This window comes from Triturus cristatus, chromosome 2_1 (genome assembly GCF_964204655.1).
Source record: "Triturus cristatus chromosome 2_1, aTriCri1.1, whole genome shotgun sequence".
NCBI lineage: Eukaryota > Metazoa > Chordata > Amphibia > Caudata > Salamandridae > Triturus > Triturus cristatus.
Genome location: NC_140581.1, coordinates 460,319,437 through 460,332,501, shown reverse-complemented (window position 1 = coordinate 460,332,501; position 13,065 = coordinate 460,319,437).

Below are 13,065 nucleotides of genomic sequence, written 5' to 3'. Positions count from 1 at the left end.
TATTCCAAGTAGAATGTTGCGGATTTCCTATGGAAACGTGGTCCTAACTATAACTACCTACTGGCGACCGCCAGTAGGTAATACATATACATATACATATATATATATATATATATATATATATATATATACCACCAATCCCGCTTAAGGATAAAAACGGGTCTGACACATGCTTGGGTTGCAATTCAGTAGTTTAATGCCGCCAAATGGCACTTTTACAGTAACGCGATGTCCTCTCTCGCAGCTCCTGGCAGACGCGTTTCGGCGGATGCCTTCATCAATGCCGGTTGTATGCTGGAAAGTTCAAAAATCAAAGGTTTTCGCGGGCAGTTCATAAAAAACCAGGTGAGTAATCCCATTGGACCATGGATGTCATCATAGAAAGAGGACAAGGAAAGTTCCAAAAGTAAGTACTTTTCCCCTCTCTGAGTCCAAGGTTCCTCAAGTGCTCCAATCACGCTTCAGGAGTAAAGGACACTGGAATCGCGAGCCAGGTTCAGTAACCCGCTCGTGCATCCATTTGTGCACTGACAAAGTCAGCCCTCGAGCGCCCTGCTCCTTGTAAGTTGCGCGATCATGGCGGATTGCATCGCCGAAGTGCAACTCATCAACAGTCCATCTGTTGCTCTTTCCCCAGTGCCTACCTCAGAATCTAGGCTGGGGGGGCGCCGCATTGTGCAGTTCATGCACGGAGTCCACTGGGTTGCCGGCGATATGCGGAGCACCAAACCAAGAGGCGTGTCAGTCAAAGCGGAGCCGACCTCCGCCTTTAAACATACCACCAATCCCGCTTAAGGATAAAAACGGGTCTGACACATGCTTGGGTTGCAATTCAGTAGTTTAATGCCGCCAAATGGCACTTTTACAGTAACGCGATGTCCTCTCTCGCAGCTCCTGGCAGACGCGTTTCGGCGGATGCCTTCATCAATGCCGGTTGTATGCTGGAAAGTTCAAAAATCAAAGGTTTTCGCGGGCAGTTCATAAAAAACCAGGTGAGTAATCCCATTGGACCATGGATGTCATCATAGAAAGAGGACAAGGAAAGTTCCAAAAGTAAGTACTTTTCCCCTCTCTGAGTCCAAGGTTCCTCAAGTGCTCCAATCACGCTTCAGGAGTAAAGGACACTGGAATCGCGAGCCAGGTTCAGTAACCCGCTCGTGCATCCATTTGTGCACTGACAAAGTCAGCCCTCGAGCGCCCTGCTCCTTGTAAGTTGCGCGATCATGGCGGATTGCATCGCCGAAGTGCAACTCATCAACAGTCCATCTGTTGCTCTTTCCCCAGTGCCTACCTCAGAATCTAGGCTATATATATATATATATATTACCTACTGGCACGGAACGAACTGCGTTAAGTGGGCGCGCACGCCACAAATGGCGTAAAGTAACTTAGCATTTAAAAAAACGTACAAATTCACTGAAAAAACCATAGGTTTCACACACGTTATAGTTAGGAATTAGCATTTAAAAAACCTTGCAAATTCACTGAAAAAACCAAAGGTTTCACACATGTTATAGTTAGCTGGACATTTTACTGATAAAAAAACAATGAAATTCCCCCGTTATAGTTACTGTAGGCAACTATAACTCACGCGACCGTAATCCTCTGCTGATGACATATGTGTCTTTATGAAAAAAAAATATTTGTAATATATGTATAGCTAAAATGTAATGGAAGAAGACATGGGCAAATAAGTGTCTAAATACAGTATTAGCATCAGCAGAGGATTACGGTCGCGTGAGTGAAACCTATGGTTTTTTCAGTGAATATATATATATATATATATATATATATATATATTCACTGAAAAAACCATAGGTTTCACACATGTTATAGTTAGTGGAAATTTTACTGATAAAAAACCAATGAAATTCCCCCGTTATAGTTAGTGCAGGCAACTATAACTCACGCGACCGCAATCCTCTGCTGATGCTAATACTGTATTTAGACACTTATTTGCCCATGTCTTCTTCCATACATTTTTAGCTATACATATATTACAAATATTTTTTTTTCATAAAGACACATATGTCATCAGCAGAAGATTGCGGTCGCGTGAGTTATAGTTGCCTGCACTAACTATAACGGGGGAATTTCATTGGTTTTTTATCAGTAAAATTTCCACTAACTATAACATGTGTGAAACCTATGGTTTTTTCAGTGAATTTGCAAGGTTTTTTAAATGCTAATTCCTAACTATAACGTGTGTGAAACCTATGGTTTTTTCAGTGAATTTGTACGGTTTTTTAAATGCTAAGTTACTTTACGCCATTCGTGGCGTGCGCGCCCACTTAACGCAGTTCGTTCCGTGCGCGCACGGTGCGCTTCGCGCACCGTGCGCGCACAGTGAGCACGCGGTGCGCTTCGCGCACCGCGCGCCCACTTTACGCAGTTAGTGCCGTGCACGCACGGTGGGCACGCGGTGCGATGACAAAGCAAGAAAGCACGTCAACAAATCTGTTTCTGCTTTCCTCCGTGACTATGGTATGGGTGCCATTTACCACAACAACTTGCGTTATGACATGCAAGACATTTATAGAGGAGATGGTGTGCACTTCAATGATGAAGGGAACAGAGTCTTCCTCTTGAACCTTAGACTCTGCATCGGTACTTACTTTTAGGTACCACTAAAAAATCATTTCATAAACACAACGGCTCTTTTTTTTTTTCTTCCGTACGCTTACCGTAAGCTTACCGTACGCGTACCCCGTGATTTTTTTTAAAAATCAATAAATGTTTGTTTTGTACTTTACAGTCCTTCTTTGACCCCCTCACAAATGTAAGGGGGTCTGTAACTCTCCTCATTGCCCCTTTTCTTGTTTTCACTCTTTTTTTTTCAGAGTGAAACACAGAAAATGGCGGCCGCCGCTTCCTGGTTTCGGCCGATTCGAATGTTTACTAAGATCTAAGAGCCAATCAGAATCGCGCTCGCGCACGCCACCGTACGCTTACCGTAAGCGTACGGTAAGCGTACCGTAAGCGGGCTCAGATATATATATTGATTTAAAGGCTATTTTCTCAGAATCTACTGAACAGATTTACACCAAACCTACAAAAGGCACTTCCTTGACCTAGGGACTACCTCTCTGCCAAATTTTGAGTAATTCTGTTCAGCCGTTCGGGCTGTAGCTCGTTCTAAAGGTCCTATGGAAAAATGCATGGGAAAAACGCGTTTTGGGACCCCCCTTTTATCTCAGCCCCCGCTTGACGGATCCCCCCGAGACTTTCAGGGTAGGAGCGGAGCGTAGCGCCCCACCTATTTTGAGAAATTCGCGAGGATTCGTCGACCGGCGCCAAAGTTATTCAAAATAGAATGTTGAGGTTTTCCTATGGAAACGTGGTCCTAACTATAACTACCTACTGGCGACCGCCAGTAGGTAATATATATATATATACATATAGAGAGAGAGAGAGAGAGAGAGAGAGAGAGAGAGAGAGAGAGCTGTATATATATATATATATATATATATATATATATATATATATATATATATATATATATATATATATATATTCACTTAAAAAACCATAGGTTTCACACATGTTATAGTTAGGTGGACATTTCACTCGTAAAAAACCAATGAAATTCCCCCGTTATAGTTAGTTCAGATAACTATAACTCGCGCGCCCGCAATCCACTGCTCATGACATCACATATTACATCACTCATGACATGGTCAGTGGCATCACTCATGACATCACTGATGACATCATCCTTGTGATAGAGTGGCGGTCGCGTGAGTTATAGTTATCTGAACTAACTATAACGGGGGAATTTCATTGATTTTTTACGAGTGAAATGTCCACCTAACTATAACATGTGTGAAACCTATGGTTTTTTAAGTGAATATATATATATATATAGTCACTGAAAAATAACATAGGTTAAAGTGATGCTTTAGTTAGGTGAATATGTCAGTGACAACATTAACTTATAGAACTAAAAAAAAACACAGAAATACGCCAGTTATTGTTAGCAGAGCTAACTATAAATTGCACCACCATGCACTGCTTACGACTTCGCATATTACCTCACCCATGATATGTTCTATTACATCATTCACGACATCACTGATGACATCTCGAATTACATCAATAATGACATCACTGCTGACATCATCCAAGCTTCTTTTGAACACATTGCTTCATACACGGGTATATCATTAGAGCTATGAAACTAAGCATATTAAGCTCAGAATAATATGAAGCATCATTACTGCTATCATACATTCAACCCCCATAGGTGAAGCAAGTTTATGTTATGTGCAACATTGACCCTATACCATACACTTCATGGATAGCCGAGTTCATGTTGACTATCGAGCACAGATAAAAGGGTAACCTACACAACACAGTGTTCAATCTGTATGCAGCTATTCAGGAACAATCAAGTTCCTCAAGATACTCAAGCCCTGTTACATAACTAATTTCCTACTACGGGCAATCTTTACCTGTATCAAATCCCTTACAGTCACTGAACTTACATTGAGAAATGAAGTAGATATGAGTAGAAAAGGTGGTACTGTAAGCAGTGTTTACTCTATTGAGAGAGTTTACACTGTACCACAATGTTTTCAGACAGTGAATCTCTCATGAGAAATACACTACAGAGTATTGAAAAGTATCTACTAAGAACAGAGGACACTCTATGCAAAACTTATCCAAAGAGACACTATTCATTAAAAAAATCCAAGGCCTAAAGGTGCTGAAGGCCATACTACCTGCATCCTTCATACTGCGGTGAAAACCCTAAAGATAACCCATCTATTGAAGCAAAACAAGCACAGGTACATAGGTTAATACATGGCGTACACTGTCATGTTGAGACGATTCTGTCTAATAACTCAAGGCTGCTTACAATACTTGGTATGCAGTATGCACACTCTTTACCCTGTTAGAAACCTTTTCTGCAGAGCCAACAAACATTTGTGATACATGCTGAGCACAAATCCTCAACTGTCACCTGCACACAGAGTTACTCTTCAATGCAAAGACTTATAACATGTTCAATACCTCTACACACCTATGATGCATTAGGAGCACCTATGATTCATTAAACACTTACACCAATTAGCTGGACACAGGCTGTACAAAATTAGGTAGAAAAGCAATATGGTAGTTACCTGTCTCTATGTAAACCATAAATCAAACTAACACACTCATTGGATGAATTTGTTAGCAGTGATAGTTTAGTTACGGCCATGTTTCCATAGGAAAAATGTTTTTTGTTTTGCCAAAAACTGTGTTGAAAGTTTCGGGGTGATCCGTCAAGCAGGGGCCAAGAAATAAGTGGGATCCCAAATGCATTTTCCCCATGCATTTTCCCACAGGGGATTTTGAAAATGACTACAGTCCGCACCGCTGAGCGGAATTATAACAAATTTGGCAGAAAGCTAGATGTTGATCCAGAAAGCGTGCTTTTTTGTGATTTGGTGCAAATCCGTTCCGTAGTTTTAGAAATATTTAAGTTTAAAAAATATAGTTATCTGGGGATGAGAGTCCTTGCAGTGGAGTCACGGATCCTACTGAAATTTGATTGGCTGACAACACTTCAAGCAGGAGGTGTTGACAGCCATCTGACTTAGCTTGAAGCCAAGACCCACAAAAATGTAAGACAAAAAGGGGGCAGGGTAGGAATACCCTGATCCCCACACATGGTGGCGGGGGTCCCACAGGGACACCTCCGGAGGTTAAAAGCATTTTTTTCATTCAATTTTGCCACAAATCTGCAGGTAGACCAGCGAATTCATAGCAAATTTGAAAAAAAAAAGACGTGCGGTCTCCTTGCATCTTTTTCTGGAAGCCTCCGAATGAGCCAAAACCTAGGGGCATGTGGGCTTATTACAATAAAAGAGGGGGACTCGTGGGGCCCCCTCTTCTTGGATTTTGAAAAGCATTAGTGAGTAGGTGCATGAGTGGCTGCATATTGGAGTTAGGGGTTGTGTTAGTAGCTGTATGGGAGAAATTATGTGTGAGTGACTCTATGAATCAGTGAGTAGGTGTCTGAGTGTGGATGATGTAATCAGTGATGTAATTTGAGATGTCATCAGTAATGTCATCAGTGTTGTCATTTTAGATGTTTTCAGGGATGCCATGAGTGATGTAGTATGTGAGGTTATCAGCATTGCATTGTGGGTTCCTAAGATATAGTTAGCTCAGCTAACTGAAAGTGCTGAATTTCTCTGGTTTTGTATGAGTCAAATATCAGCCTAACTTTATTGTCCCTCTAACCTTTGTTTTTCAGTGAATATATATGTGTGTGTGTGCGTGTGTGTGTATATATATATATATATCAATATATACACACACACACACACACACATATATTCACTGAAAAAAACAATGGTTAGAGGGACAATATAGTTAAGCTGATATATATATATCAGCTTACAGTCCTGCCTCTCTTCCTTCTACTTCAAAAGCAGACACTGACACGACGAGATGGAAGTCAGTTTCCTTTTGTATTTATTGGAGAAACAACAAAGACGGCGTGTTTCGGTTGAAGCCTCCACCTTGCTCACATGAACATTTATATATATATCCCTTGTGCAGTGTTCACATATATGATGTTATGAGTGTTGCTAAGAATGCTATGATTCAATGTGATATAAGTGATGTAATATGAAGGAATTGAAGCTGTGCATGGGAACTTTAAGTTATAGTGTGGCTAGCGAGTTGACAACACTGTATACAGAGGGCGGGCACAGATCATAACTTTAAGTCATGAAGAGGAGTGTTGTAGATTATTGTAGAGTGCAGTAAATTGGAGTGGCATAAAGCGGAGTACAATGCTGTTGTCTGGAGTAGCATAGAATGGAGTAGAATGTTGTAGAGTGGAGTGGCATAGAGTGTCGTAGTGTAGAGTGGGATAGAGTGGTCTAGAGTGGAGTGGTGAAGGTGGAGTACTGGAGTAGGGTTGAGTAAAATGGAGTAGTGTGTCATACAGCAAAGTGAAGTAAAGTGGCATAGAGGGGTGTAGAGGGAGTTGTGTAGAGTGTTGTACAGTGCAGTAGAGTGTTGTAAAGTGGCATAGATTGTAGTAGAGTGTCGTAGAGTGGCATAGAATGGAGCAAATGTTGTAGAGTGGAGTAGCATACCATAAAAAGTCATAGAGTGGAGGAGCACAGAGTGTCACAGAGTGGAATAGAATGTGGTAGAGTGGAGTAGAGTGCAGTAGCATAAAGTGGAGTGTTCTAGAGTGTCATATCTTAGAGTGTCGTGGCATAGAGTGGAGTAGCGTAGAGTGGAAAGGCATGTCACAGAGCAGAGTGGAGTGACGTCATAGAAAACAGAGGAGTAGCATTTCATAGAGTGGTCATAGAGTCTCTTGGAGTAGAGGGGTGTTCATTGGAGTGGCATAGAGTCAAGTGGCATATCATAAAGTGGAGTGGCATGTTGTACAGTGAAGTGGCATGTCAGAGAGTGGAGTGGGGTGTTGTAGAGTGGAATAGTGTGGAGTGCCATACGTGGAGTGGAGCATCATAGAGTGGAGTGGTATGTTATAGGGTGGAGTGGAGTGGCTTGTTGTAGAGTGTTGTGGAATGGCATAGAGTGGAATGCTATAGAGTGGGTTGGCGTAGAGTGGTGTATAGTGTAGTGTTGTCGAGTGTCATTGTTAGAGTGTTGTGGCATAGAGTGTTGTGGCATAGAGTTTTGTAGCATAAAGTGGAGTGTCATAGAGTGGAGTGACATAGAGTGGAGTGGCATAGAGTGGCATGGTGTGCCATTGAGTGGAGTATCTTAGAGTGGATTGAAGTAGTGTAGAGTGGAGTGTCTTAGATTGGAGTGTTGTTGAATGCCCTGATGTAGAGTGGAGTAGCATAAAGTGTAGTGGTGTAGTGTGGAGTGGCGTATAGTGTAGTATTGTAGAGTGTCATTGCGTAGAGTGTTGTGGCATAGAGTTTTGTGGCACAGAGTGGCGTGGTGCAGAGTAGAGTAGCTTAGAGGGGCATGGCATGTCATTGAGTGGAGTGTCACAGAGTGGATTGAAGTAGTGAAGAATGGAGTGTCTTAGATTGGAGTGACGTAGAGTGGAGTGGCATAAAATGGAGTGGAGTAAAGTGAAGTGGTGTGTTATAGAGTAGAGTGGATGTAGCACAGAGTGGAGTGTCGTATAGTAGAGTGGAATGGCGTGTCATTAAGTAGAGTGTCATAAAGTGGATTGGAGTAGTGAAGAGTGGAGTGTCTTAGATTGGAGTGTCGTTGAGTGCCATGACGTAGAGTGGAGTGGAGTAAAGGGAAGTGGTGTGTCGTAGAGCAGACTGGATGTAGCATAGAATGGAGTGGCGTGGAGTAGCATGTCATAGAGTATGGAATCATAGAGTTTCTTAGAGTGGACGGGCATAAAGTGGAGTGGTGTATAGTGAAGTGGCACATCTTAAAGTAGAGTGGCATGTCATACAAAGGAGTGGGGTGTCATAGAGGGGAATGGTGTGTTGCAGTATGGAGAGAAGTGAAGTGTTGTACAGTGAAGTGGAGTGTCGTACAGTGGAGTGGTGTGTAGTAGAGTGTAGTGGCATGTCATAGAGTGGAGTAGAGTGGCATGTTGCAGAGTGTTGTAGAGTGGAGCAGAGTGTCATACATTGGAGTTTTATAGAGTGAAGGAGCATGGTGTTATGTCGTACAGTGTAGTTTCGTAGAGTGTTGTTGCGTAGAGTGACGTGGCATAGAGTGTCATGGCATGTAGGGTCATGGTGTAGAGTGGAGTGGACTAAGTGGAGTGGCATAGAGATGAGTGGTGTAGAGTGGAGTGGCTTAGAGAGGAGGGGCATGCTGTAGAGTGGAGTGGAGTGTTGGAGTGTAAAAAAAATGTTTTTAAATTGCGGAAATCAATTGTGTTTTGATATGATTGTGACATAAACTGTTCCCTGCTATTTTTCTTTCCTTTTTAGATTGTATAAATCATAATATGTGCTTTTATGGTATGCTTATAAGTATCCGAATAAAGTAATTTGATGAGTACCACAAAATTACTGTGGTATACTGCGGCCCAATATATCACTAAATGGTTATCCCAGATTACTACAAAATTATTGAACAAACTTTCATAATACTTTGCACACCATATTCTATATTCTTGCCAAATTTCATGAAAGTCTGTGCAGCTGTTTTGCCAATACATCCAATTAAAGCGTCTACGGAAAAAACATTTGTGGAAAAACTGTTTTGGGACCCCCTTTTTTCTTTGCACCCCTTTAACTAACCACCATGAAATTTTACATTATCAGCCAATGTAGAAAAAGAATAGGTCTGCAAAGTTTCGTGGAGATTCGTCAAGCTGTGACAAAGTTAGCACCAAACAAAAATCTGAGGAATTCCTATCTCACAGAATCCTTACATTAACAACAGAGAGGCCGGGGGGGTGAAATGGCTTGTGGCCTGACACTGATGGCAGCGGTCGCAGCATATGAAGCTCTTGGCGGTGCCCCGGCCAGGCCCCCAGCCTCCTTATAGTGACAGAGAACCACAGCAGTGAGAGCTGGGTCTGCTGCTGTTGGGTGGCGAGGTGCAGAGGCAGCGAGGATTGGTGACCAGGCTGAGGCTGCTTTAAAGTAGGACCGGACAAGGCAGATGCAACCCGCTGTGATGGCCTCTGCCAAGGACCCCAGGATGCTGGAGTGGGGCCCTAGCGAGAACCCATCAGTGAGGAATATGGACATGCCTCCCCCACATGAACTCCTGGGCCCCTGGAAGCAGTAATTGTTCAAGAGACAGCTCAGAGGGGCTTTACTGAGTGGGACTGGCCTGGCTAAGGTGTGGGTGAGCTACTACGCCACGGATCTGCCAGGTGAAACAGGCCTCACCATTATCCTGACCATTGGTCATGCTAGGGTTCCGGCCTGCTGGTGCAACCAGTGGTGATGCCTTGGAGGCTGCTGCATCTACTGTGAAACTACAATTTGGGTGTCCCTACGGTTCAGGGGAAACACCTTTCCTACACTGGCACCCCTGCATGGAATACCAAGCTACAGTTTTGTTCACCCAGGCCCTCCCTGCGATGGCCCTGTGCAGGCCTTCCAGACTCAAGGCTGGATGAGATCCTAAGCGCTTGGTGACTACCTCCCACAGTGATGCCGAGACCTGGGAGCATCACACCCTTGGCCTTGGAAACCGGAAGTCCACATCCACCCGGGACACTATCCTTCTGGCCACAAGGATACATGAGAATCATTGGAGCAAAAGATGGATGTAGTGGTTGTGGATTTGGGCCTATTGCGAGATGATCATCATAAACTGGCAAAGAAATTCTCAACAAATGAACGTGTGTTGGGGACATTTCGCCTGAGCTGGGAATGCTGAAGGAGAGGATGGCATCAGAGGAGCAAACAAAGGTGTTGAGGGGCCACGAGAAGGATACCGAGAAAAAAAAACAGACACATAATATCCACATGGTTGGTCTCCCTGAGAGGATGGAGGGGAGTGATATGGTGTCATTTCTGGAGGGATAATTTAAAAACAAAATGGCCTCAGAGTGTCTCGCCCCGTTCTTCAACTTGGGGTGGCCCTGGGTCACCACCACTCCCTGTGATGGCCGAGCAGCTGCATTATAAGGACCAGGACCACATACTACTCCAGGCGGGTATCGGTGGTGAACTGATGTTGGACACTCGTAGAATAATGGTGTTTCCCAATTTTACTAGTGAAGTACAGTGTTGCATGGATTCTGTGTCCCACCACAGACGCCTCCGGTAACTGGTGAGAGGGTATCATGGACGAGTACAAGTGCTTCTGAGGGGTCTTGTGAATAAGTACCAGACCAAACGTTGGTGGCGCCATGTTGCAGGGATTCTATGCAAACACATAACTATGCGTGGGATTATGGGACCTTAGTATGTAGGGACTGAGTTATCCGACTATCTTAGTACTCATGGGCCCGGGGCTGACTAGCTATATTGTCTCACTTGCCCTCCTACTCACTCACAGAGGAACAAGTGATTAGACACCCCAGAAAACAATACTCCTGACTCTCTCAGGAATCACAGTTGCAAGTCACACCCTTTCACTCACACTCTTGTACTCATCCACAGTAAGATCTGACAGAGACACAAACCAGTTTAAAATATTTATTTTAACTAACGTGCTCTAGTATGCAGTATACGTGCCACAATCAGCAGAAAAATGCCTAACTCAAATACGGTCAGCATAGCATGTAGTCCGTAAATCATAAACGGATCTGTCATGTTGAATGACAGAATAGCCTAACCTCCCTCCCCTTGAATAGAAGCAAGACGATTATACATTAGAAAATCTCTGGGCCTTATCGACAGACCCCGTACCATAGTCTATAGATGGCAGATCTAGATCACAGGTGCTGTCATGCTCTTCTCCCTGGGAAGGTCACTCTCCAAGGGTGGGCTACCTATCCATGTATTCTAATATGACCAAAGTACGTATTCCCAAACAACAGCTGCATCTTTATGTTTTGACTAGGAGCTAGGGCCTGACCAGAACAGAATAACAAGGGGCATTGTTGTTCGACCTTGTTCACAAGTTTCAGACTAAATCCCAGGAACAAGCAAAGCGTGAAAACAACTGTAGAATCTATGTGAAAGTTTCAGAATGGCACATGCAAAATAAACTTGTGTACTAACGTGTGCAAAGCAGTGGATATTCTGCAGCATGCTCATGCTAACATAGGGAAGACCACAATGTCCCCAAGGGCCATGTGACAAACTACCTTGGTCAGGTCGGTAGAAGTGGGCTAATACAGAAGTCTCTTGTAAGCAGAACCAAAGTGTCATAGTCAGAGGCTAATTTATTTAAAAAAAACAAAAGGCAGGATGGAGTGTACGGAAAGTTGGGAGAGAAAACAGAAAAATATTTGTACACAAAAATATATTCAAGTTACAGCGTATCTTCAGGCCCAAAAATATGACATGCCGAGTGTAATGCGATAAGCTCCAATAAAGCATCAGACCCTTCCAGAGTGAAAGCGATAACATCCAATTAAGCAATTCAAATGAACAGACATGCTCCTCATATTCAGTGGTAGATAGGAGCATTCCTGGACAAGCTGTGTCGATTTCGATGAAACTCATATCCAAGAGGTGCTGTGCACGTGCACAGGGACTCACTTCAACTGCCTGGCCTATTGAACGATTGTACACAAGCCGCATACCCAAGGAAAAGTCCTGGTTTTGGAATATCAACTGACCCATCAACAGTTCAAAATCAAGGGCAGCGTGTGATATGGGAGCCATGCAGACGTCCAGGGCCCACCGAAAGGGGAACTGGATGCAATAAAACACAGGTTAAGTAGGCTTGATGAAGGGTTAGCCAATAGTCGGCATTGAGAGCTTCCAATGGCATCAAACCAAAACGCTGTTGCATCCGATCACGGTACAGCTGCACCTGTTCCTGGCTTGATAGAACCACAGATCGAGCAGCCATTGTGGAACAGCAGTAGTAGTACAAGGACACAAAAAACCAGGAGGAGCAGCAGAGGTAACCCTCCAAATACACTGGAAAAAATAGAATGAATAAAGGCAGGGAGTACACCAAAAATAGTCTGAAAGGAGGTTACAAGGCTGGATCCCACAAATTAAAAAAATGGGCTAGGCCTGCCATATCAGATGCATTAAATATTTGGTGAATTAATTCTCCGAAGTGTAGGGGGAGTTCGTGTTTAACAACAATTGGATTCCATGAGATGTTCTCACCACCTGCAATTCAGAAGTCTCACGAGCTGACGTGAGAGCCACTTCTTGTTGAAACAATAGCACTTAGAGTTTGCTTAGCTTATTGAAATCTGTTTTAAAGTCGAAATGGAAGGCCACAGCGAACTATCTACACTCCCATGTGGAGGGAAAACCGAACGTTGCTGCAACAAGTCACTCGTTGTGAAACAGTTACAATGTAGGGGGTGCCGTAATCCGCAGAGGTTCTGATTATTGAGAATGAGATAACTGCCGTTAGAAAGCAAAGCAAGAGTTGGAGTAATATCAGGAACAGTAGTTCCTTTTAAAAAGCAAGCTAAATTAGGAACTGAAATGTTGCAAGCTCCGTGAAGTTTCACTTGTTTACACACAATGGAATGTCCGACAGTGGAGTCACAATCATACCCTG